Below are 25,749 nucleotides of genomic sequence, written 5' to 3'. Positions count from 1 at the left end.
GGATCCTCCTCTTGTCCTGACATGGCAAAAGCTGACAAATACTGAGTGAAAAATATATGTGAATATAAGTGGAACACTCAATGCTCAGCACTCACTGTTCTGAAACAAGACAAGCTTACCATTCCGAAGTGAATTAAAGATAGCAAAAGTACACTCGTGACAGCGAATGATCAAGGACAGCAACACACTCACAATGATAATGAGACTATTGCAACCAAGGAATGAGCTAAGAAGATGGCCAAACCAAGCTTGTATTGCAATAGTTCAAGGAGCGACACTAGCAATTACTCGAAATAACTGAGGGCACAAGATTGCTCAAAACAACAAAGTGCATAAAATAGGAGTGGATAACTTGAATCATAGAACTCTGAAATAAGAGGATTATTCAACTGAGCACCTTTTTCTTTGCCTCTTTTTTTTCTTTTGTTTTTTTCTCTTTTTTCTATTTTGTACTAGTTTTACTTCTTCTTCTTTTTTGTACTCGGCTAAATACAAGATAAAATCCAAAATAGGAGTGTTGTATTGATAGAACTAATTCGGGCAACTGAAAACAAGAGCAGTCCCTTGAGCAAATCAATTTGCTAGTCTCAAAAGGTTCAACGGTACGCAAAGGATATATTGGTTCTCAAAGAAATAGCAGCTAGGAAGGTCTCAAAATTTTGTGAGACTTTTCTTTGTTGTAGAGGATAGAATAACAAAACTAATCTATGGGTAAATAGCTCTCACCGAGTAGCCCTAGGCTCTAATACCACGATGATACAAGGGCGGCCCGAACTTTGGAAGAGCCGATGATAAAAGATGTGAAGTAGACGATGTTGCTAGCTGAACACTCGCACCAATGTACGAACCCTCAACTCTTCGGAATACGCCCAACACACACCTGTAGATGATCATCACGAGACCACGAGTGACGATCGCCAAGTCCCCAATTCCCAGCGGAACGACAACTTGACCTTGGATTGCAGAACGATAAACAATGATTGCCCTCTCTTAGCTATCCTCGCATGAACGCTGGTATAAAAGAACAAGCAATAGCTATGTTTCAATCTTATGCATAAAGTGGTCTTCCCTCTATGTGTCGTGGACTGTACTATATATACTACTTAGGACTATGGAGACCGAATTGGACTCATTACAACATAAAAAAGGAAACCTAAGCTAAGACCGACATATTATTTTGACGACTGAGGCCGACTCGATACGAATTTGGCAATGGGGCTGGATCCATTGGAAAAGTTATCAAATAAGCTTTCCAGAGGGTATTCACACAGCCCAATCCAACTTCGTATGAAAGACTTATGGTACTTTTAATCGACATTTATTTGGCTGCAATAAACCGAGTTTGAGTCGGCTTCAATCTTTCCTATTTTGCTGCTCCTTGATTGATTCCGTGTAGAACTTGAAAGGAAAGTCTTCAATGCCTTTGGAAAGTCCATGTACACCTTGTATCCAAATACCTTGTGAAAACCTTTGTCTCCCACGCATCCCTCAGCTCTTCTTTGTCTATGTGCCAACAAACAATGCAGCTCTTCTTCCTCTTGTGCATCGTATTGATCCAAATACCTAAGCACAAGTAAATTACAAGATTGGGGTAGTATAAAATTCTCCTTAAAATTAATGATATGGTCATTAAGAAACAAGTTCACCTGATCTTGTAAACGTGCTCTTGTAATTGGTCCAGTTGGTAACTCGATGCGTATATCTTGATCATTAGGTGGCGGTGAAGAATGTGTCGTAAGGTTGTCCTCATCAATCAGATGGCTAGCCAATTCACCTCCATGGTCAAAGAACCTACCATTCTTGTAGATGACTTCGTGCATGATGGACTAGCACATGTCACGTTGGACGTTTTGGATATCTTCATCGGTGAGCGAGGTGTTAGTACATTCGATCCTCTGTGCCTGCAATGAAAACACAACTAAAAGTGTTAAAACACTACTGACAATGGAAACATAATCAAATAATAATGTGTAAGCGTAATGATGACTTACGTCCTTAGAGTTCGTTGTGTACGTCATGTTTACCCTAAGAAACTAGAAAACATAGTATCCACAAAGAAGTGTCGAAACCTTGCTTGTGGCACTTGAAATAATAATGCAATGTATTTGTTAGTTCAATAGTAATCTTCATCATAAGTAGCGAGATACAAGCATTAGAGGTGTGTTATTACCGGAAAGTGTGTACAGACTGCCATCTCATTTGACTTGGCCGTATCGTGTCTCCCACCTTTCACTACGTACCACTTGTAGACCCTATTCGAATGCCAAGAAGTAATTATCAATTCATAAATGATTTATAAGGATTTTATGTATAGGGATTTTCTTTACATCTGTATAACGTCGATGAGATCTTGGTAGGATGATTTGGAGGATCGGCTGAGTCAAGGACCATGAGTCTGCCCCACTTCGACATTAGCATTATACATACAAAGTGGTCGCTACATGAATACTTATGTTAGGTTCTTGATCGAGCAATTAAGTTAGGTGCAAAATAAACTTTTATGACTAATTGACATATCAAACTTACTTAAAGTTGTTGGGGGGCATGATATAGTCCTTGTCTTGCATTTCTAGCATAGCTCTTACTATATAGGTCGATATATCAACCTTTTGTGATTTGGTCATTTCTTTTATGACTCTTGCTTTCTCCATGTTACTCTTCCCTTTAATCTCTTAGATACGATCGAAATCCAAAAATCCACCACAGTAGAGTTTAACCACCAAATTCGGGATGGATGCAGCGCCAAGCAGTTCCACTTTCTCGGCATTATCGACTCAAGTAACAACTATTTCTATTTTGTTTACAGCTCATTCCTAGCTAAGACATGCATACGCGGCCTATCCAGGACTTGAGGCATAGGCTGTACCAGAAGGCCAACTTCTCTACAAGGGGCATCCTTCCTCAACTTCACAAACATGTTAGGCTCGGAAATTTGTTACGAACAGTAACTTCATATTTTCTGCATCGTTAATTGCATTCTACATAACAAGTCACTAGTCATTAGCTTCTATAGCACATATTGGTAGATATATGAACATAAGGGAAGATTGTAGCCACTTACAGGCACCACACACATATGAGATTGACGTCGAATTTGTCGCGGTGGAACAAAACTTGCATGTCCTAAAAATCCACCATGAGATAGGAGTCTTCGCATAGAAAAACGTTAGCGAGGACATAAATAGTGATTATTGAGAACCCCACGTGACTTGCCCTCATTTACCATTCATGGAATTTCCTCATCTTGCATGGACCATCCAGAAGTTGAACCGAGGGTACCAATGGGGTACTCAGTGTACTTAATGTTTTGTCGGTCTCTTTCGCGAGATCGCTCTTCGCTGGAGATTCCTAAGCGGATGATGCCTTTGCTTTGGAGGACAAAAGCCACATCTTCACTGGAGATGTTAGAGTCTTTTCGTATGGGGTAACCATGATAGGGACTCTCCGATGCTCAGGTGAAGATGCCGAAGGTGCAGACGCTGGAGACGGAGATGCCAAAGTCGCAAACACTGGAGGCAGAGATGCCGGAGTTGCAGATAATGAAGCACGAGGCGAAGATGCCTGAGCAAGCAAATGTGTTGGATGCTCAGGCAAAGGTGCCGGATGTGGAGATGATGCTGGGTGTGAGGGTGAAGGTGCCTGAGGCGGAGAGGCTTGGCGCAGGGGCGAAGGTGCCGTAGTTGGAGAGGTTGGGCACGAAAGCAAAGATGCTGGGAGCGGGGCCAGCCGTGATGCTAGCGATTTTAACTACTGATGGCTGAAGATGATATCTCGTTTGGGCCACAGAATGAAGTTGTCAACAGCTTCATCAAGAATCTCGATACCCTTAGGTGTGTTGGTGTCTAGCTTGTACTTTAAGAAAAGTGGTTATACTGAGTCCACTTGTACCTTGGCATAACCATCTAGAATATCTTGATTGTGAAAGACATGGCCTGGAATAGCCTGGCCCGTGGCAGTGTCGACGGTTAAGTCTCCCTTGCTGATCGGAACATATAGCATGCAAGGGGTAGCCTATGTGATATCATCAATAGGATATTTCTGGTTATCGACTTGTGTGGACCCAACGCTACTCTAAAAGCCTGGGCTGGTTAGTTGCTCTATCGACTTTAATGCCGCCCTTTACTTCTCCTCTTCATTCCACATTTTCATGAACTGGACTTTAACCTGTTCTTATACCTCTTCTACTAGGGTCTTCTTATATCTATTACGGGTATTGTACTGGCCCACAGTGTCTGGGAACCCATGCTTCCAACCCACTTTTGATCTGATGCCTCAATTGTGACCCAGGTGTTCCTTGTTCCCTAGGGCTTTGGTAAGCAGGTCATTCTCCCCGTCCGACTCTAAAGACCCTTCGTTAGCAGTCTCTGGAATGGTCTGGGTCACTCCCATGGTCTCGGGCCTTTTGAATGCTAATTCCCCATCCTCGGTTCGTTCTGACCGAGCGTAGACCTAGTTCCTACTTCACTCATCATAATTTTCCAATGGGTTAGGTTTCCTAGCCCGGGCAGCCTCTTCTTCTTGCCTCCTCAATTCAGTAATTTTAGGGGCATACCCAGCTGTGCCCAAGTGATGGTGGTACTTGTTCTTATTTGCAAGGTTCTTGAACGATTCTCTCAATTTAATGGCTTTAGGTGTGGTCTTCTGCCGAACATACTCTGCCTATTGGTTTGGCATAATTTTTCCGTACTTATTGAAGGGTACCATGTTCTTCTTAACGAAGTTCTTACTCAGCTCACTCTTCCAGCCCCGGATGCTCTTGCCCATAGTTTTCAACACATTCTGTTTGGCAGCTTCCTCTATTCCTGAGGGGAATCAGATGGTTCTCTGCAATCTTGCACACAGGAACTCCTTTATGTCATCCGGCACCAACCACCAATCAGTTATTGTGATTGAGATGTACTCCTTGACAAGAAATCCACCAATCACGAGGTGCAACAGGCTCCCTTTCAACACCAACTTATGTTATTGTGTAAGTGGTAGACGACAACTTGAATCTGCTTCGTTGGCCTTGTTTTCATTTCAACGTACCCATAGAGGGACTCGTAGTTTCAGGCACAGAGGAAGCAAAAGGTTGTGGTGCAGATGATCAATGTGAAGATCTTTGCACCCTCTAGAGAGAAAACAAGGGGAGTTGATATAAACAAGAATATTCTTCTATTTAAGAAGTATAAAATGCATTGACTCACCCCAATACCTCTTCAGTGGGATCGTAGTCGGGGCTACTTGCCAGACGTTGGTTTTCCCGCTTGCACGGAATAGGTCTTGGGCTGTGCCACGAGTACTTGCTTTCGCTGCTGTTAGAGGAGGACGACAGGTGCGGGCTTGAGCTCCTATCTAACCTTCTGCTTGCATCTACCCCATCCTGTGCTAAAGTGCTCTCTAGTATGAGCATCTTCTATTCTTCTGGTTTCTTAGGAGTTGTTATCCTCTTCTGCCTCATGTTACGTAATGGACCACCGAATTATATTTTGCTAGAAAAAACTGACAAGTATACAATGGTTTATCAATGAAATTTCTCGTTCCAATATGCCATTTGAGAATACCCTTAAGAATGCAATTATCTCATTCATCTGATGTACTGTTTGATTCACTAGATCACCCGTAGTTCTTTACTGAGTTTATAACCAGAATTCGGTAGCACAGTGTAAGGTTTTGGAGAAGAAGGAAGAACGGACAGAGGAAGAAGATAGAGTTTTTAGAGTTGTGATTCTTCTCGCCCTCTGCCAGCTCAGGCACAGCGTACATATACGCGCCAACACTATCACTCATTTGGCCGACTCTGCACTTGGGTATAGCCTATTAGGCTGCTGACGCCTTCTCCTCCACTGGCTGGGCCTCAGGACCATCTCCCTTCAGCTCCATGCCCGACGGCTTCAGACTTGGCGCCAGCCTGATAGTAGTATTGTTCATGACATCCCCTCCTCCTTCATTGCCAGCTTGTCCCCAAGCTGGTTCCGATGGGAAACGGTGACGAAGCTCGGACAAGCGCTCCCACGTGACCAGAGAGGAAGGTTGTCTTTTCCATTGCACCAGGACCTAGTCGACTGCTTTGGAGCCACGACAATGAAGACCCTGCTACAACACCATGATAGGTTCTGTTGTCAGATTATCATCAAACCCGATCGCCGACAACTCAGTAGTACAGGAAGTCATTGGAGAAAGAGCACTGCACAACTGTGCTGCATGTATCACCGGGTGGATCTTGCTTGCTTCAGGTAATTGCAGCTTATATGCGACAGCTCCCACCTTCTACATCACCTGGAAAGGACCAAAATAGCGAAATGCTAATTTGTGATTAGCACGGTCAGCAATTGAGAATTGAATGTAAGGATGTAGTTTGAGATAAACCCACTCCCCTTCCTAGAAGCGTCTTTCAGATCGTTTCTTGTCAGCCATTTGCTTCATATGCTGACTGGCCCGCTGCAAATGTTGTTGTAACAGCCAGGTCCTCAGTTTTCTTTCCTTAAGCCACTCCCCGAAGTTAGTATCCACACAGGCTAAAGGATCCACCAGCCCAAAATGGCGCGGGCATGACCATGCATGCCATTTGTTTGCTGAAGAATGCACAAAGCACCTCAGATAAGTCTCCAAACACTAACTAATTCATTCAGTTTGATTGTCCGTTTGCGGATGGTATGCTGAGATCATGTGCAACTGTGTGTCGACTAGACGAAATAGTTCTCTCCACAGATTGCTAGTAAAAATATGATCTCAATCCGAAATAATAGACTGAGGTAAACCATGAAGCTGGAATATGTTGGTCAGATAGCACGGAGCCACTTGCCATGCAGTAAAGGGATGTGCTAAGGGAAGAAAATGTGCATGCCGGATCAATTTGTCCACCAGAACAATAATGCAATTGTAGCCTACGGATTTAGGTAGTCCTTCGATGAAATCTAATGAGACCACTTGCCAAGCTTGGGCAGGGACTAGCAATGGTTGCAATAAGCCCGGATACTTAACATGTTCACTTTTGGCCTGTTTACACACTATGTACTGACTGGCAAGAGCTTGCACCTGCTACTTTAAACCTGGCTAGACAAACATCTTCCTCACTCTGTGGTAGGTCACTTGAATTCCCGAGTGACCCCCAACTGCATTGGAATGCGCTTCAGTATAGTTTGTTGTGTCTTGAGGATTTCGACGCACCTAGATTCGTCCCTTAAAACGAAGAACTCCTTGAGATAGTGTATAATGTGGCACCTTGTTAGGCTGTGAACTTAATTGGGTCAGGAGCTATTTAGTGGTCAGGTCCTTGGCATATCCTTTCACTATTTCAGAAACCCATGCCGGCACATAAGAGGAAATGGCAACAAGTTCAGCATTGTCCATAAGACTGAACCCTCGATAAGGCATCGACTGCAGTGTATCAGCCCCCTTCTTGTACATGAGTCTGTACTGTAATCCTTGGAATTTGAATAGAGCCTTCTGTTTCCATGGATTAGATAGCCTATGGTCCTGCAGATGCATTTCTCCTTTGGTCAGTTCTGATGATGAACTCGCCAATTTGCAGGTAAGGCTGCCAACGCTCCGTCGCGAGAAGGATGGCAAGACACCCCTTCTCATAAGTCGACAATTATTGATTTTTGCTTCCTAGCGCCTTGCTGAGATAAGCTAGAGGGTGTCCTTCTTGAAGCAATACATCACCGATACCCTTCTCTGATGCATCAGTTTCTATCTCAAACATTTTCTAAAAATTGGGTAATGCTAGAACCGGAGCAGCGATTAGCGCTTGTCTGAGATTTGCAAAGGCTTCTTCCTCTAATTGTTGTGTCCACTGGAACACCACATGCTTCTTCAATAGGTCTATTAATGGTCGGCTGAGAATCCTAAACTGTCTGACGAACTTCTGGTAATAACTGGCAAGTCCTAAGAACCACACACTTCCTTCACTGTCTGTGGTTTGGGCCAATGCCTTACTACCTCAACATTCTTCGGGTCGGTTGCTACACTTGCTTCACTGATGACACGACCCAGATAGGTGAGCTACCTTTTTGCAAATGCGCACTTAGATTTCTTCACCCGTAGCTCAAATTCAGTTAACAGCCGAAACATCTAACATAGTACAGTGATATGTTCTTGCACAGATCAACTATATACCAAAATATCATCAATAAAGACCAATACACCTTTGTGCAACAGTGGACTAAGTATTGTATTCATCTCATTTTGAAATCTAGCCAGTGCTCCAGTTAATGCAAACGCCATAACCTTGAATTCATAATGGCCATTGTGCGTTCTAAATGCTATTTTCTGCTCATGAGCAGGGTTCAGACAAAATTGGTGATAGCCCGCCCTCAAATCCAAAGTGGTAAACCAACTAGACCCCGACAATTCATCCAACAACTCGTCAATTTTGGTAAGGGGTACCTATTTTTCACTGTGATGGAGTTCAGATGTCAATAGTCCATGTATAATTGCCATGAACCATCCTTCTTGCCCACCAACAACGTGATTGAGGCAAAAGAACTGTTGTTGTGCTGAATAATTCCCTGATTGAGCATCTCCTTAACCTAACACTCTATTTCATCCTTTTGCACCGAATTATATCTGTATGGCCTCAAGTTTACAGGTTTAGTGCCAGGTATCAACAGTATAGAATGATTGAACTCTCTCTGGGGAGGTGAACACTTCGGTTCATCAAACAAATGTGCAAATTCTTGCAATAACTCCTTCAGTTAAGCTGGGACTTCACTAAATTCCAGGCACTGCTCCACTTGACAGAGATGGATAACTGCTTCAACTGACCCTCTGGTTTACCAACTTTTCAAGGTATCAGCTAAATTGCCTGACAAGAATGTAGATATGGTGTAACTCCCTTCAATGTGACCGTTCTGCCCAAATGTTCAACATAAAGTCTTGTGTGCCCAATGTATACTCATAGGACTTAGTGGCTCTAACCAATTCATTACCAGTATAAAATCATAGGATCCAATAGGTAAAACCTTCATATCACTTCTGAATGTGCACCCTTGCACCCACCACAAGCAATCAGGATAATAGTATCACACCATTAGCTATCTTGATTCTGACAGGCTTCACTGCCTTAACCACCCCTGAGAGTTTTCTGGCCAATTCCTCACTGATAAAATAGTGTGAACTGCTGGAATCGACAAGCATGGAAACCTCCAATTGCTGGATTTGTCCTTGTAAACGTACCGTTCTTGCAGAATCAACTACACTGACAGCAGCCTTGGAGATCGTCATTAGAGTTTCAGTCATTAGCACCTCCCCAAACTTTGATGCTTCAACCGATGAATCCTAGGTATTGTTGTGCGTTAGATACTCCAGCAATTCTTCAACAACATGAAGCTGCACCGTCGGTGTGCATTTGTGTTCCAGAGACCACTTCTCCTGGCAGTGATAACAAAGCCCGTGCGCACAACAATAGACATGAACAGTGGATAACCGATCATTCGTACCATCTGCTTGTGCTGTATCCATTCCCCTTTTGTCCTCTGGCCGCTCCGCTCCTAGCATGTGCAATCGTCCATTGGGTGGTAAGGGTAATGGCACCTCTTTTTGCAAAGGGGCCAAGGAAAGAGCAGTCTCGAGTTCCTTTGGACAATGTAACACCACAACCATGAGAATGTCATCCTGTAAACCATCGAGAAATTATGTGACCAAAAACATGGGCTCCCAAGAATCATGAAGAGCTAGCAAACTATGCATCAAACTATCGAAACGTATTCCGCAACCATGTTGGTCTATCAGATTTGCATGAACTGCCTTAGCACAGTTGAAACTCATCCTTACAAAACTTATTAGCTTGACAGCGGAGTCGTTTCATTATGCCCCGCGATTTCAAGGGGCGTATTGATCCACAGGTGGCCGCCGATGTCTTGGTTAAGGTCGAGCCGGAGGATCCCCTGGTTTCCGCTCCGGATGTATATTTTGTTGCAAGGGATGATTGGTGTACGGCCCGAACAGCCTGGGAGTTTGCCGGCTCACGCTTCCTACAACGCTCTGTCCTTCCCCGGGGTTCTGACAGAAGAGTGTCCTCGGAAATTCTTGAGTCTATCTTGGGCGAGGTGAAGGTGGAGGAGGTACAGGCCGCGGAGGCCTTGCCAGAGGGGCAGGAGGAGGAAGAGCTGGACTTCTCGGCTTCGACTCGTATCCTTTCCCGGTAGATCCTTCGTCTTCCTGAGGCCGATTCTCCATTTTGGGCAGTAGCTCTTCTCGCGGAGGGGGCTCGCGTCGGCCTCCTGTGCGCAGTTATCGGGGACGACTCTCCAGGTCCCGCGGTGTTTCTGGGAGGCATGGCGGCTAGGCACCCTCGTCTTCCCGTTGTGGTACAAGGAGGCATAGCAGGCTAGCCTGTTTGCTGGGCATAGATTCGATGTACAATGATTAGCTATGTGCAAAGACTCTTTGTATGTTATGTATGTACAACTTGCATTGTGTTAGGTTGTTGTTTTGTTTCTTTTTCTCTCTCTTTTTATGATTGATCGTATCGACACTTCGCCTGTGCCGCTTATCCCAGCCCCTTCGCATCCTGCGGCTGCTTAGCGGCCACGGGGTGCGAGATTTCGAGGGGCATTGCGTTGCAGTAAGGGGGAGTGGGGAGCTCGGAGTTTTAGGTTTTCAGGATATCGGAAGGGTCAGGTGATTTTTGCATGGAGACTTTTAGTCGTGCTGGTGCCAGGGTGTTATCCCTTCGCCATGTTAGGTCAGCCAGGCCTTAGAAATGACAGAGGGTGTTGTGCCTGTCTGGTATGAAGGCACTACCTTCAAGATGCCAGAGCGATCTTTCCCTATCCGCCATTTTAGGTTTGCTAGGCCCAAAGGATGATAGATGGAATGCCTGTCCGGCACGGAGGCTTATACCTTCAAGATGCTGGAGCGGTCTTTGTCTATCCGCCACGTAGGTTAGCGAGTCCTTAACGATGGCGAACGGAATGCCTGTCCAGCACGGAGGCTTATGCCTTCAAGATGCTGGAGAGTCCCTATTTTTTTGGTGTACCTTCGGAGAGGACTAAGCCTAGGGCTCCCTATACATAGTACTTGTGGAGGGTCTCCACATTCAAACTGTGTTTGACGGGGGTCCCTTCTATATCGGCCAAGCGGTAGGAGCTGGGCCTGTTAGACTTGAGGACCAGGTATGGGTCTTCCCATTTGTTGCGCAGCTTTCCTGGGGCTAGGGCATGTCGAAGCACTAGTTCACAGGGTTTGAAGTTTCGTAGTGCAACCCTTAGATCGTACCAGGCCTTAGTTTTATGATGTAGTGATCGAGGTTCTAAAGGGCATGGAGCAGCGTGCCTTCGGTAAGGTCAAGGGAGGGCTCGCTTTTTCTGTCAGTTTGTGGAAGTTGTACCCTGAGTGAGCAGCCCTTGACCTCAGTGGGGGTCATGGCCTCGTCTCCATACAGGAGGCGGAAGAGTGTGAACCCGGTGGCCCGCGTGACAGTGGTGCGGAGGGACCACAAAACCTTGGGAAGTTTCTGGACCCATAGGCCTCGAGCTAAGCCCACGTGGTGGCGATTTAGAATGGAGAGGATGTTGTCGTTGGCCCTTTCGACAGCCCCATTGGACTAAGGGTGTCGAACTGCTGCGATGCAAAATTCGATGCTGAGGTCGTCGCAGAACTGTCTGAAAGGCCCAGAGTCGAATCGTGTGTTGTTGTGCACTGTGAGCTATCATGGGATGCCGAAGTGGCAGATTATGTTCTTCCAGAAGAATTTTTGGACATTTTTTGACGTGATTGCAGTGAGGGGTTCGGCCTCGACCCATTTGGAGAAATACTCTAATGCTAACACTGCATATTGAAGGAGTGAAGGTTGCCTTTGGCACGGGGAAATGGACCGATGAAGTCCATACCCCAATGAGCCAGGGGCCAAACGAGGGCGATTGGTTGCAAGGGAGTTGGAGGTCGGTGGCTTCGGCGTCCCATTCATTGGCATCCTTGGTAGGTGCGGACAAGGTCTTCCGTATCGGACATGATCGTAGGCCAATGGAGCCCCTGGCGAAGTGCCTTATCGGCTAGGGCACGTGGTGCCAGATGATTGCCGCAAAGGCCTTCGTATATTTCCCGGATGAGGTCGGCTCCTTCTTGTTTAGTAATGCAGCGAAGGAGGGGAGCGCAGATACCTGTCTTGTAAAGGGTGCCATTTATGAGACTGTAGCCCCTGGAGCGATGCTGGATGCGGCGGAGTGCAATCGGGTCGTCCGGTTCTTTTGTTCCTCTCAGGAAGGATAGGAGGGGGGCCCTCCAGTCTGCGACTTCGATGAGGAGGATGGCGGTGGCCGTCTCGTCAAGAGCTCTGGCGGTCAACTGGTGTAGGGTCTTGAGGAAGGTGCCTATCGGTGGGTCTTTACCCATGGCTATGGCCTTTGCCAGGGCGTCTACCTGACTATTGTCCGCCCGCGGAAGTGTGCCTCGGCCTTGCTAATGGGCTCGAGGTATGTTGTCATGTCTGGATGCCGAACTTGGAAGTTCTTGTTGATGTGACTAGCGATGATCTGAGAGTCGGTACAGATGGTGACTCTAGCTGCCCCCAAGGCTCTGGCCTTTCGGAGGCCTAAGTGGACGGTCTCGTATTCGGCTATATTGTTGGTCGTTGTTGGGGATCATCCCCTGCCGTCCCCGTACCCAAGGGCAACTGCGAAGTTAGTTGGAGTTGGAGTCGCTATGAGACAACCGCTGTGTCGGCGGAATCTTCCATAACCGATCTGGCAGTGCGAAGATTGGTCTGCCCCGACTGTCGGGCGAAGCTCCAGTTCGCGTCCCAGGCCTTCGCCTGGAGGTGGTGAAGACAGGATCATGCCTTCGCCTGGTGGTGGCAAAGACAGGAACATGCCTTCGCTTAGAGACGGCGAAGGCAGCTCATCAAAAGGCTGGACGGAGAGGGCTTCGACACCCTTCGGTTGAGAAACAGTTGGATAGTGGGCCCAACTTGGTACTATTGTGATTATGGGACCACGCTTAATTGTACCATATTGCCCCTGGATATTCTGGGAATGTAAGGTTAGGGGGTAATAAGTGTAAACCGGGTCCGTGATCGCAGGGTACGGGCTATAAATAGAGCCACAGTGTAAACTTGAACAGGACTCCAAGACCGTTCAGCTTCCAGTACACGTCACATAAAGAGCTTCGCCAGTTCCACCCCAGAAGGCCCATCTTGTCTGGGACTTCGATCCCAACAGTTGGCGCCGTCCGTGGGGATCGAACCCACGAAGGCATGCCACCAAAAAAGAAAGCAAAGCCACTTGGAGGAGCGGAGGCGCTACTAGAACTAACAGCCACAATCGGACCTTCGGCCGATCGAACCGCCCCGGTGGTACCAGAATCAGGAAATGCCTCAACCGGGGGGGCTTCGGCCGCACAACACCAGAATTGCGAAGTTGACACAGCGCAACAACAAACTGCTGATGGCTGACATGATGACACATTGCAAGTGGACGCGGAGCAAATGCCGATCATGGAGCCAATAGATCGCATTCGCTTCGATGTTCCGGAAAAATAAGGCGACAGAGGGCGAAGCGAAGAATGGGAGGACCTAGGCGACTTCACCGAGTTGGAACATGATGAAGAAACAAACGAAGAACAAAATGCTAGGTTAGAAGCTGAGGAGTTGGAAAGACAGATTGCGCACAAAAAGCGCATGTTGGACGGCCTAGCAGCAACCCGAAAAGCTGCGGAGTACCACCGGGGGGCGGAGGAAGCAAGAAAGATGTTGGAAAGGCTCCAGGAGGAAATTGATATACTCCAAACAGAAGGCATGTCTCGCCAACCAACGCCACCAAGGGATTACATGCGGGCTTCGCAAGAAGTTCGTCGAAGATCTTCCACAAGAGATCCTGAATCACCCCTGGCAATGGACCTACAAAATCAGCCATGGCCGATAGGATTCAAGATGCCCAGGGTGGTTATGTTTGATGGAGAATCGGATCCGAAGGAATTTGTCATGAGCTTCAAGGCAGCCGTGGAATCAGCTGGAGGTGACGGTGTAACTTTGGCGAAGGCCTTTGTTTTGGCAATCAAGGGAATAGCAAGGTCGTGGTACTCTGCCCTACCCCCGGGGTCCATACATTCCTGGGAGCAGCTGCGCGCTGCCCTATACAGCAACTTCCAAGGAAACCGAGCAGACAACATTACCGCAACCGACCTCTTCGCCCTGAAGCAACAACCGACAGAAACTTTGCAAAGCTACATGCGCGGATTCGTACACATACGATGTCAGGCGAAGGGATTAAGCGAAGATACCATCATCGATGCTGCAATACAGGGAATCAGAGGGGGCCTTTTGGCAGGGAAGCTCACAAGAAAAAGACCTGCAAGCGTTCAAGAGTTGCTGAACAAGATGGAAGAATACTCAAGATCTGAATTAGATCATCTACGAAGGAAAAACGAGTTTATGGCCTCAAGAGCAAAACATGCACCAAATAAGGAGACAGTTCCTGGCAATCCGAGAGACAGACCCCAGCGACCAAGAAAACCTGAAGGTCCGGATTATCCACGGCAAAAAGAAATCAACCAGATCAACCCTGGCCTGCCTGAAGCAGTCCAAAGCTCGTGCGAAGCTTACAGTTCATCCAATAGAGGGGGCCGGACGGGCTGGGGAAGAGGCCGCGGAGGTAGAGGAGGTCGACCTTCGCATGACCCGGCAACCTTTTACTGTGAATTGCATGGTGAAGGAGCAGCCCACCAGACTAAACATTGTCCACAAGTCGTGGCCATGAAGCAAAGTATAGCGAACCAGACAGTAGATAACGAACGAGCGGTTCACCACACAACAGGATTCGCAAGAGGCGAAGGTTGGCAGAACCACAATCAAAGCATGATGTTTCCAAATCAATGGCATCAAGTTCCAGCACCATAATTTGCACCCGCACCACCAATCCAATTCGATCAAAACAGACAACTGAACATTTGGGGTGATCTACCCCCGCCTCCGCCAAGGCCAGCAATAGAGGCACCACCAGAAAGTAGCAAATCAGTCAGTACCATAAGCAATGGGTACAATGTGGTGCTGGCTATCTTAGGGGGGTCCAACCAGCAAACAGAATCCAAAAGACAGCGAAAAGAATACGTACGAAGGGTCAACCATGTCGGAGTAGGACCAACGTACATCAATTCAAGATGGTCTAACATTCCCATTACATTCTCGCAAGAGGACATGAGGGTATTAGATTATCCGCACACATATGCCCTAGTCATTACTGCGAACATTTCAGGGAGCGAAGTGCACATGATATTGATCGATGGAGGAAGTTCTGCAGACATTATCTTCGCCGATGCCTTCGATAAGATGGGACTGCGAAGGGATGACTTGAAACAAGCTGGGTCGCCGTTGCTGGGCTTCGGCGGAAGCGCAATCAACGCCTTGGGGAAATTAACAATCCCAGTGTCATTCGGCGAACAGACAAATTTCCGCACAGAGGAAATCACCTTCGACGTGGTAGATATTAATTACCCATACAATGCGATATTTGGGAGGGGGTTCCTCAATAAATTCGGAGCAGTCCCGCACCACGCTTATTTGTGCATGAAGATGCCTGGCCCAGAAGGAGTCATAAAGGTCCTAGGAGATCAGCGAGTTGCTAGGCGAATCGAAGTAGGCATAGCCCCAGGGAGAAGAAATGTCCACAACGTCGAAGACCCTTCGACGGGGGCTGAAGCAGGGCAAAGCACGAACATCATAGAGAAATGCACGAAGGCTGCACCAGAAGGACCTACCAGAGTAGTACTGCTAAATCATGAAGAAGATAAGAAGATTACGATAGGGGCAGAGGCCCCGGAAGAAGATCAACAACAACTTGTCATGTTCCTTCGCACAAACAGCAACGTATTCGCATGGTCCCCTAGGGACCTGTAAGGAGTAAGTCGAAGCATCATTCAACACAAGTTAAATGTGGACCCCAGAGCAAAGCCAAGGAAATAGAAGCTTAGAAAGGCTTCGGGGGAAAGAGAGGAAGCAGCAAAAGTCGAAGTAGAAAAATTGCTTGATGCCGGAGTAATACGCGAAGTTATACACTCGGAATGGCTAGCCAACCCAGTATTAGTAAGAAAAAGCAATGGAAAATGGAGAATGTGCATCGATTCATAGACTTAAACAAAGCTTGCCCAAAAGATGACTTTCCGTTACCTAGAATTGACTAGCTTATAGACTCCACAGCCGGGTGCGAGATGTTAAGCTTCCTCGATGCCTATGCTGGTTACCATCAAATATGGATAGCAAAGGAAGACGAAGAAAAAACAAGTTTCAGAACCTCCTTCGGAACATATTGCTTTGTGAGAATGCCTTTTGGACTTCGCAATGCTGGAGCAACCTTTACAAGATTGGTGCAAGCTACGTTAAAGCCGCAACTAGGACAAAATGTATTGGCCTATGTTGATGACATAGTAGTAAAAAGTACCAGGAAAAGCCAACACATCGAAGACCTTCGGGAAACATTCGATAATCTGCGAAGTGCAGGTTTAAAATTAAACCCGGAGAAATGCGTGTTCGGGGTGCAATCAAGAAGACTTCTAGGATTTCTAGTGTCGAAGAGAGAAATTGAAGTGGATCCTCAGAAGATACAGGCGCTCTTGGATATGAAACCGCCACATAACAGAAAGCAAGCCCAACGCTTGACAGGAAGACTAGCAGCATTGAACAGGTTCATCGCGAGGTCCGTCGAGCGAAGTCTACCACTCTTCAAGGTGTTAAGGAGTTCTGAACCTTTCCAATGGGGTGCCGAGCAGCAGGCTTCTTTCGATGAATTGAAAGTATACTTGATGAAGCTTACAGCATTAACCAGCCCGGATCCGGGCGCAGATTTGTTGTTATACATAGCAGCTTCGCCATCAGCAGTTAGCGCTGTTCTCGTGCAGGAAAAAATTGAAGATACCAAACTGCTGCAAGCACCAGTGTATTACGTATCCGAAGTACTAGCAGGACCGAAGAAGTCATACACCGAGCTGGAAAAAGTGGCGTACACAATTGTAATGGCATCCCGCAAGCTTCGCCACTATTTCACTTCTCACAAGATCACAGTGCCAACTTCCCTACCCCTTCGAGACATGTTCGAAAACAAAGAGGCCATCGGAAGAATAGCAAAGTGGGCGACAGAGATAGCTCCTTTCATGATTGTCTTCATGGCACGAACATCGTTAAAATCGCAAGCGTTGGCGGATTTCGTGGCAGAATGGACACCTTCATCTGAGGCTTCGGATGACGAAACAGCAGAACCAATCTGGACCGCGTACTGCGATGGAGCTTGGGGAGCGGCAGGAGCAGGAGTCTCGGCGGTAATATTCTCACCGTCGGGGGCGAAGCTGCAATACGCCGCAAGGTTGGAGTTCCGATCCACAAACAATACGGCGGAATACGAAGCTGTACTCCTGGCACTTCGCAAGGCGAAGGCTTTGGGAGCTCGAAGAATACTTGTCAAAACAGACTCGAAGGTTGTAGCAAGCCAGATTGAAAAAACATTCCAGGAAAAGGAACCAGAACTTATCAAGTACAGGGCAGCAGTGCGAAGGATGGAAAAACACTTCGTCGGATTCACGGTGAAGAGTGTATCAAGAAATGATAACAACGAAGCAGATGAGCTAGCCAAAGCAGCTTCGCAGAACATGCCCATACCTTCAGATGTCTTCTATCAGAAACTAAGTGAACCGGCCTGTGATGACAAGTCCAGCCAGACACAACTAGTCGCATCGGTTGAGAGCGAAGACTGGCGTTTCCGGATAATGGCATATCTGCGGGGTCAAAGGGATATCGAAGATCACGTCGAAGAAAAGCGCATGGCTCAAAGAGTAAGAAATTATACAATTATAGACGAAGATCTGTACAAAGCAGGAGTCTGCGCACCATTGTTACGATGCATATCTCAGAAAGAAGGCCAACAACTATTAAGAGAAATTCACAGCGGGCTGTGCGGCTCACATATCGGAACAAGGGCTTTGGTAGGAAAAGCATACAGGTAGGGCTTCTATTGGCCAACGGCTGTAAGTGATGCGGACCAACTGGTACGAAGTTGCCAACAGTGCCAATTTTGGGCGAAGGGATCAAATAGACCGACAACGAAGACACAACTCATTCCGCCGATCTGGCCATTACGGCGATGGGGAATCGATATTGTTGGAAAACTGCCGCCATCCCCAAGAAATTTGCGCTATGCCGTGGTGGCGGTAGAGTACTTTTCAAAGTAGGTAGAAGCAATGCCACTCGTAAGCATAACGTCAAAAAATATACAAAAATTCCTATGGCAGAATATCGTGTGCCGCTTCGGGGTTCCGAGCGAAGTAACCGTGGACAACGGTACTCAGTTCGATTGCGCCGGATTTAGAGAATTCTGTAATGGCCTGGGCATAAAGTTAATGTTTGCATCAGTTTACCACCCGCAATCCAATGGCGCAGTTGAGAGAGCAAATGGCATCATCTTCGCAGGGGTCGCGAAGCGTCTTCAAGGATTGCCAAAAGGAAAGTGGGTCGAAGAACTGCCCAAGGTGTTATGGTCAGTAAGAACAACGGTTGCAAGACCAACAGGATACACGCCGTTTCGCCTACTATTTGGCGAAGAGGCCATGACCCCTGAAGAGTGCAAAGCTAAATCGTTCAGGGTCAGGAATGATACAGAACAATGCGATGAACTTTTGTCAAAAGATGCCCTCGAAGAAGTAAGATTGCAAGCCGCCAAAAACTTGGCTACTTACCAAGAAGAGACAAGAAAATGGAGAGACAAGAATGTATCTGAAAATGCCTTCACACCAGGAGATTTGGTATTACGAAGATTTGGTACAGCAACCTCATTTGGCAAACTTCATAGCAAATGGGATGGCCCCTTCATGGTTAAAAGATCCCTGAGATCCGGTTCTTACCATCTAGCCAATATGGAAGGTGAAGAGCTTCCACACACCTGGAATGCAGACAACCTTCGCAAGTTCTACGCCTAAAAATCGGCGGCAACAGACCGAGACTCCAATGTAATTTTTATTTTTTGTTTTTTCTAATTTTCGTAATAGCCCTTGTAATTACCGTGTAAGGGTACTGCACTCTTTTCCTCACAGGGGGACCCCTTCGCTAGGGGGTGAGGTTTTTAACAAGGCAGAAACCCATATGAACAAAGATATTGGCCCCCAAAAATATTGCTTGTCTCGAGTAGCACTACTTTTCGTCGAAGTGCGCCACCTTAGAAGATTGGCGCACCAATCGACGTCCAGAACAAGGTGCAAAGTGTAGGCATGAAAGCATACACTTACGACCTTCGCGGGATTATAAAAACCGCTACCAAACTTCGATAAAAGTCGGGGGCTAAGAGTGCCTGCCCCCGCAACGAAGGAAAAACAAACCTTCGCTAAAACGAAGTATCGCCAAGCCAAATGAAAGGCGGCGAGCTTCGCCAAAAGTCGGGGGCTAAGAGTGCCTACCCCCGCAACGAAGGAACAAACAAACCTTCGCTCAAACGAAGTATCGCCAAGCCAAATGAAAGGCAGCGGGCTTCGCCAAAAGTCGGGGGCTAAGAGTGCTTGCCCCCGCAACGAAGGAAAAAACAAACCTTCGCTCAAACGAAGTATCGTCAAGCCGAACGAAACGAAGCGAACTTCGACGAAAGTCGGGGGCTAAGAGTGCCTGCCCCCGCACCGAAGGAAAAAACAAACCTTCGAGGAAAATTTTCCTTAAGCCAACCAAAAGACAGAACACTTTGTCAAGTACAGGGGGCTAGCATTGCCTACCCAAATATCAACAGTGAAAACAGGTAGAAGCCGAATAACTTCAAAAGCTAAGCATCAGAGACCAACCCACCCAAAATAGGCCGAAGTTACCTGCGAGTAAAAGTCGGGGGGGGGGGGGGGGGGGACGGTGCTTCGCACGAGTAACACTAATTAAGATAAGATTATCATCCCAATACAATCGCAGGAAACTACGGCGAAAATCGGGGGATGGTCTTTGTCCAGAAAGTTAACCCGGAGAATTCAACTTATGACCCGGGAGAATTGAAAAAAAACCAAAAACATACTCCGCGAGAGATGCGAAGAGAGCATACAAAAAGAGCAAGTCACAACACAAACCAGGTTTATTCCGCATCTAAATCAACCTCTGGATCAACAAAATCCTTATACAAATGACTAAAATAAAATTGATACTCGATGCCTTCACTGGCATGGAAACGCGATGATGGGGCCGAAGTGGCCCCAACTTGATTACAACACGTCGGCATGGAAGATCTGTCATCACTACCACTTCACCTAGCTAATTGCGAAGAGGGACCACGCTGATAACACAATTGGGGTCTCTGGGAAAACGGCTCCTCGTCTTGCGGTTCAATTTTTGGTTCAACGAGCACCGATGAACCGTCAATGTCCCCTCTCGCCGCGCGACAAAGATTTCGTTCAGCTCGCCGATTAACTATTGTCGAAGGACAAACAGATTTCCAAAAAGCCTTCGTCCTAGCATTCATATCGTCATACGATCTACACTTCGTGTGCCAATAACGTTCCAAGTCGATATTAGCATGGCGACGGTGAAATGATTCCCAGCAGGACCAGGAAACATAAAAATTATCTCTCATCATAGTCAAAGGCACAGCTTCTTCATCTACCTGCGCAGTGTCCGAAGCAAGGACCTGCGCAGGGAGCGCAAAAAGGTCAATATCACTTCGACATTAATACATAATGTAATACATAGCCATTGTATCGCATCATTAATTACAAAAACCAAATCATAAAAATGACCCTTTGTGCTAATTCATCCCACCTTGCCAGTATCTTCGGCCGCCACATTAGTCGGTTTCGACGAAGTGTCCTCCCTCGCCTTGGCCTAAAAATTCCAATAACAATAAATACATTATTGCCACATATAACCACTTTCATAACCTTCGACAAGAGAAAACGCAAGTTTGGTATCTGTACCCTTTGATGATTCACTTCGGCCTCTCGAAGAGCTAGCTCGCGTCCATGCTTACACCAATAGTTAGTGGTGAATGAACGGGCGGTGCTCTTCGACAACTTGGTAATAACCGAAGTTGAAAGATCCAAAGGATACTGGAAGGAAGGTCGTTGAAGAGCAGTGTGATGGTCGCAACCCGTCATCTCCACAGACTACACGAGACTCCGGGCGGCGACCATGGCGCAGAAATCGCCGTATAGCTGAGCAGCTAGAAGCAGGCTGCTGTTGGTCTCGTCGATCCAACCAATAAGTCCACCCAGTCCGACGAGTTCAACTGATGGAGGAGTTGCCGAGGCGCCTATACCTTCAAATGTATGACTGATTGCTTCGCAGGCGGTGACCGCCTTCGGCTCAAGCTCCCCAATGACATTAAGGGCATCTTCATTGTAAGCCTTTACTTCGCTCAGTTCATTCTGCAACCGGTCCACTCTCTCTCTCTCTGATGCACATTCTGATTGCAACTCGCAAACTTGCGCTTCGGAGGATTGCAAATTCTGGCGAAGACAATTCACTTCGCTGTCAGCAATATCCTTCGCCGAACGCAGGGCTTCAAGCTCCGCTTCAAGCTTCTCCGATCGCAACTCTGCATCCTTCGCCCGCCGTGACAACTCGCGCTTCTATCTCTCGGCTTTCTCCGCCCGTTTTTGTAGCAGTTCAATCTGGGCCTCAGCGCGTCGGGCACGGGCTTCGGACTTTTCTGCTTGTTTGCGCTGAGCTCGGGAGAGAAGTAAAACCTGAAATTTCAACTAACAACTTAGTAAATACAAAGTTTCCTTTCTTTTCATTCTGAGAAAATATATGATATACCTTCGCGATGGCCACATCGGAAGCATCAATCAATTCGCTTGAAGACTTCTGACCAAGCGGGATCTCGACCTCAGGAAGAACGAAGGTACCAAAAACCCTCTTCGCATCGCTTACCTCCCCGGCACTCGTCTCAAAAGAGGCGGGCCGCAAAGCCTCAGGGGCAAGGGCCTTCACGTCAAGCAGCCCGCCAAGACCCATAAGGCCCTTCCCTCTCCGACGGGGTGCACTTGGCGTCGAATCTTCGCTTTCGGAAGATGAGGTCGACGACGAGGAGGGCGATGAATGCGCCACCACCTCTACGTCATCGCCACCCTTATCAATAGGCTCCTCTGGGGCACCGGGCTCCGATGCCGCGCCCGTCCCCGTCAATTCCTCGTCGTCACTCAGGATTAATGTCAGAAGATCGACGCGCGTGCAAAACAAGGATTTCGGTGCCTGGGCCTCTTGCGCTCCTTTCGAACTCTCCCGACGGGTCAGGCCGTGCGAGGCAGCGGAGCCCTCCGGTGATGTTTCTGCATGATGCTCCGGCGCAGCTTCGCGTGGTTTTTTCCGGAGTGCGATAGCCTTCTTGGTACGGCCAGTTTTTGGCGATCGTTCCGAAGCCTTCCTTTTCGCCGGAGGGCAAGCGATAGGCTCTTCGCTCACTTCCACTGGTGGGGAGCCTCCCACGTTGCTCTGCAGAACAGCCGAAATCTTCGGCCGCTCATCATAAGACAATCCACGGTACTCGAAGATCCTGTTTAACCTATGGTTGAGCCCCTGGTCTGCGCAGAGCTGCGCTTCGCCAGGGGTAACCTTGCCAACCAGCATCACGGCCTTCGCCTCAACTTCGGCCACTGACAAATCTAAAATATATATATATATATATATATATATATATTATTAAAACAACTGTTAGGCGAGAAGATTTAAATCAAGTCACAGTGCATGACCAAGAGGGTACCTGCGAAGCCCTCTACAGCAGGATGCGGACGACAGAGCCCCTCAGGCCCTTTCTCTCCGAAGGCCGGGATACTCCAGCCACGGCTGAGGGGCCAAATCCCGGCTGCCAGAAACTCTTCGACCAAGTCAATAGTTGACAAATGTTTCATGCACCGTGCGAAGGCTTCAAGCGCCGTTTCTTGCGATGCTTTCAACCGCACATCCGGTGCGTGATTTCCTTTGACCCCTTCGCACTTCGACACAAGATAATCTTCGCTTTCAACCTTGTGGTAAAACCACCATTGGGTCCAATCGCTAGGCCACTTGTTCTTATATACAATTACAGGAGTGGACAGGCCGGCGCGATAGGCGAAGTTTAGACAACCATAGTGCGCTTCGCTTTGTACTCCGTGAACAAAAATGGGTTTTGGTTGATGGTGCAAGCGGTGCGCAGTGGAGAATGCCCTTGCAGAAGCCTTAACTCCCTCGGATTGGGCAGCCCAGGCGAACAGACTCATCCTAACTATGGCGTTGGGCGTTAACTGATGCAAGTACACTTCGAAGAGCTTCAACACCTTAATTACCATTTCGTCGCAGGGAAGCCGAAGGCCAGCCCTAAAGTAATGCACAAAAACGATGGCTTCGTCGTCAGTGGGTTCTGGGATATCCTGTTTCCTGGGAAGCCGGACTTTAGATACGTCATTAATCAGCCCCTCCCCGACAAGGCCAGCTAAAACTTCGCTATCCACCTTGGACTGTCCAATCCAATATGTCTTCGGATGCGACGATCTGTATTTCGGCGCCATCGAGTTCAAGGGACCTCCAGGCGGTGCGAAGGCAACAGGGGGCTAAGTCTAGGCTGTTCGAAGGACTCAAACTTACTTCGTACGAGAGCAACAACTCTAAACAAAGACACAGTGAAATTTTTTTTTGACTGCTTCTGTATTTATAGGAGAAATCGAGCGCGGTTAACACCACCAGCATTGAAAGCTGAACCGACACCGAAAAACGTGCTCAGATAACTACCATGAACATTAAATGCAAACAGTTACCCCTAACGTTCCAACACCCAAAAAAAAATAATCATAACAAAAATATCACTAATAATAATATACATATAATAGCAAGCATTGGATCCAACTAACTTCGATAGGCCGAAGGGGGATGGCGCTTAGATGTCTCAAATTCTACAGGCTCGGCCTATCGAAGATAAACCTTGCCGGTAGGGGGCTACTGTTGGGGATCATCCCCTGCCGTCCCCGTACCCAAGGGCAACTGCGAAGTTAGTTGGAGTTGGAGTCGCTATGAGACAACCGCTGTGTCGGCGGAATCTTCCATAACCGATCTGGCAGTGCGAAGATTGGTCTGCCCCGACTGCCGGGCGAAACTCCAGTTCGCGTCCCAGGCCTTCGCCTGGAGGTGGCGAAGACAGGATCATGCCTTCGCCTGGTGGTGGCAAAGACAGGAACAGGCCTTCGCTTAGAGACGGCGAAGGCAGCTCATCAAAAGGCTGGACGGAGAGGGCTTCGACACCCTTCGGTTGAGAAACAGCTGGATAGTGGGCCCAACTGTCATGGGTACTGTTGTGATTATGGGACCACGCTTAATTGTACCATATTGCCCCCGGATATTCCGGGAATGTAGCAGGTTAGGGGGTAATAAGTGTAAACCGGGTCCGTGATCGCAGGGTACGGGCTATAAATAGAGCCACAGTGTAAACTTGAACAGGACTCCAAGACCGTTCAGCTTCCAGTACACGTCACATAAAGAGCCTTCGCCAGTTCCACCCCCGAAGGCCCATCTTGTCTGGGACTTCGATCCCAACAGTCGTCTTGAAATCTAGGCGAGCAGCGTATTGAACCTGCTGGCCTGTGGGAGAGATGAGGACCGCGCCGGCTCCAACACCGATGGAGCAGTATGCTCCGTCACTGTAGATGGTCCAGATGTCTTGGGTGGGTGTAGTGGTGGGTTCGGTGGGTGCCGGGGTCCATTCGGCGATGAAGTCCACCAAGATTTGGGTTTTGATGGTGGTGCGGGCCACAAACCTTACAACGAAGGGGACTAACTCTACCGCCCACTTGCCGATGCGTTCTGTCACCTCCCGGTTGCAAAACATGTCGCCAAGCGGGTACAAGGTTGGGATAGTGATGTCGTAAGCAAGGAAGTAGTACCAGAGCTTGTGTGAGGCCATCAGTAGGGCGTAGGCTATTTTTTCGAGCTCCGTGTAGCATGTCTTGGCCCTGGCTAAGGCCTTCGAGATGTAGTATACAACCCTTTGAGTGGAGCAACCGTTACTCTTTTCCTCTCGTACCAAGGCGGCGCTGATAGTGGATGCAGAGACGGATAGGTATAGGAGTAGTCCTTCACTGGGGAGGGGCATCACAAGTGTTTTGATGTAGGAAAGGTGTGCCTTTAGGGCCTCGAATGCCGCCAGGCATTCCGACGTCCAGCTAAATGGCTCGGAGCCCCTCAGCATTTTGAAAAAAGGGAGGTTGTGCTCAGTAGATTTTGCAAGGAACTGGCTGAGGGCCGCAAGGCGGCCGACAAGGCATTGTACTTCTTTCAGATTAGTGGGGGGTGACATTTCTGCGATGTCACGAATCTTGCCCGGATTGGCCTCAATGCCTCTTCAGGAGACGAGATATCCTAACATCTTTCCACCCCAGTGCCAAATACGCATTTTTCTGGGTTCAGCCGCACTCCAGCGGCCCAGAGGCTATTGAATGTTTATTGCAGGTCAGCAACACGGTTGGCTTCTAGTTGGCTTTTTACCACAATATCATCCACGTAGGCCTCGACGTTGCGGCCCAACTACTACTGCAGCACCTTGTGTACTAGGCGAGAGAAGGTGGCCCCAGCATTCCGAAGACCGAATGGCATCTAGACGTAGCAGTACACCCCAAGGGGGTAATGAAGCTGGTCTTGCTCTCATCCTTCGTTGCCATCCACACCTGGTGGTACCTGGAGTAGGTGTCGAGGAAGCTCAGCAGTTCGCAATCGGCAGTGGAATCCACTAGCTGGTCGATGCGAGGAAGAGGATATGGATCCCGGGTTATACTTTGTTTAACGATGTGAAATCGATGCACATACGCCATTTTCCGTTGTGTTTCTTGACCAGGACGGTGTTGGAGAGCCAATCAGAGTGGATG

Source organism: Phragmites australis, chromosome 20 (genome assembly GCF_958298935.1).
Source record: "Phragmites australis chromosome 20, lpPhrAust1.1, whole genome shotgun sequence".
Classification (NCBI taxonomy): Eukaryota; Viridiplantae; Streptophyta; class Magnoliopsida; order Poales; family Poaceae; genus Phragmites; species Phragmites australis.
Note: the sequence above shows the minus strand (reverse complement) of the source record.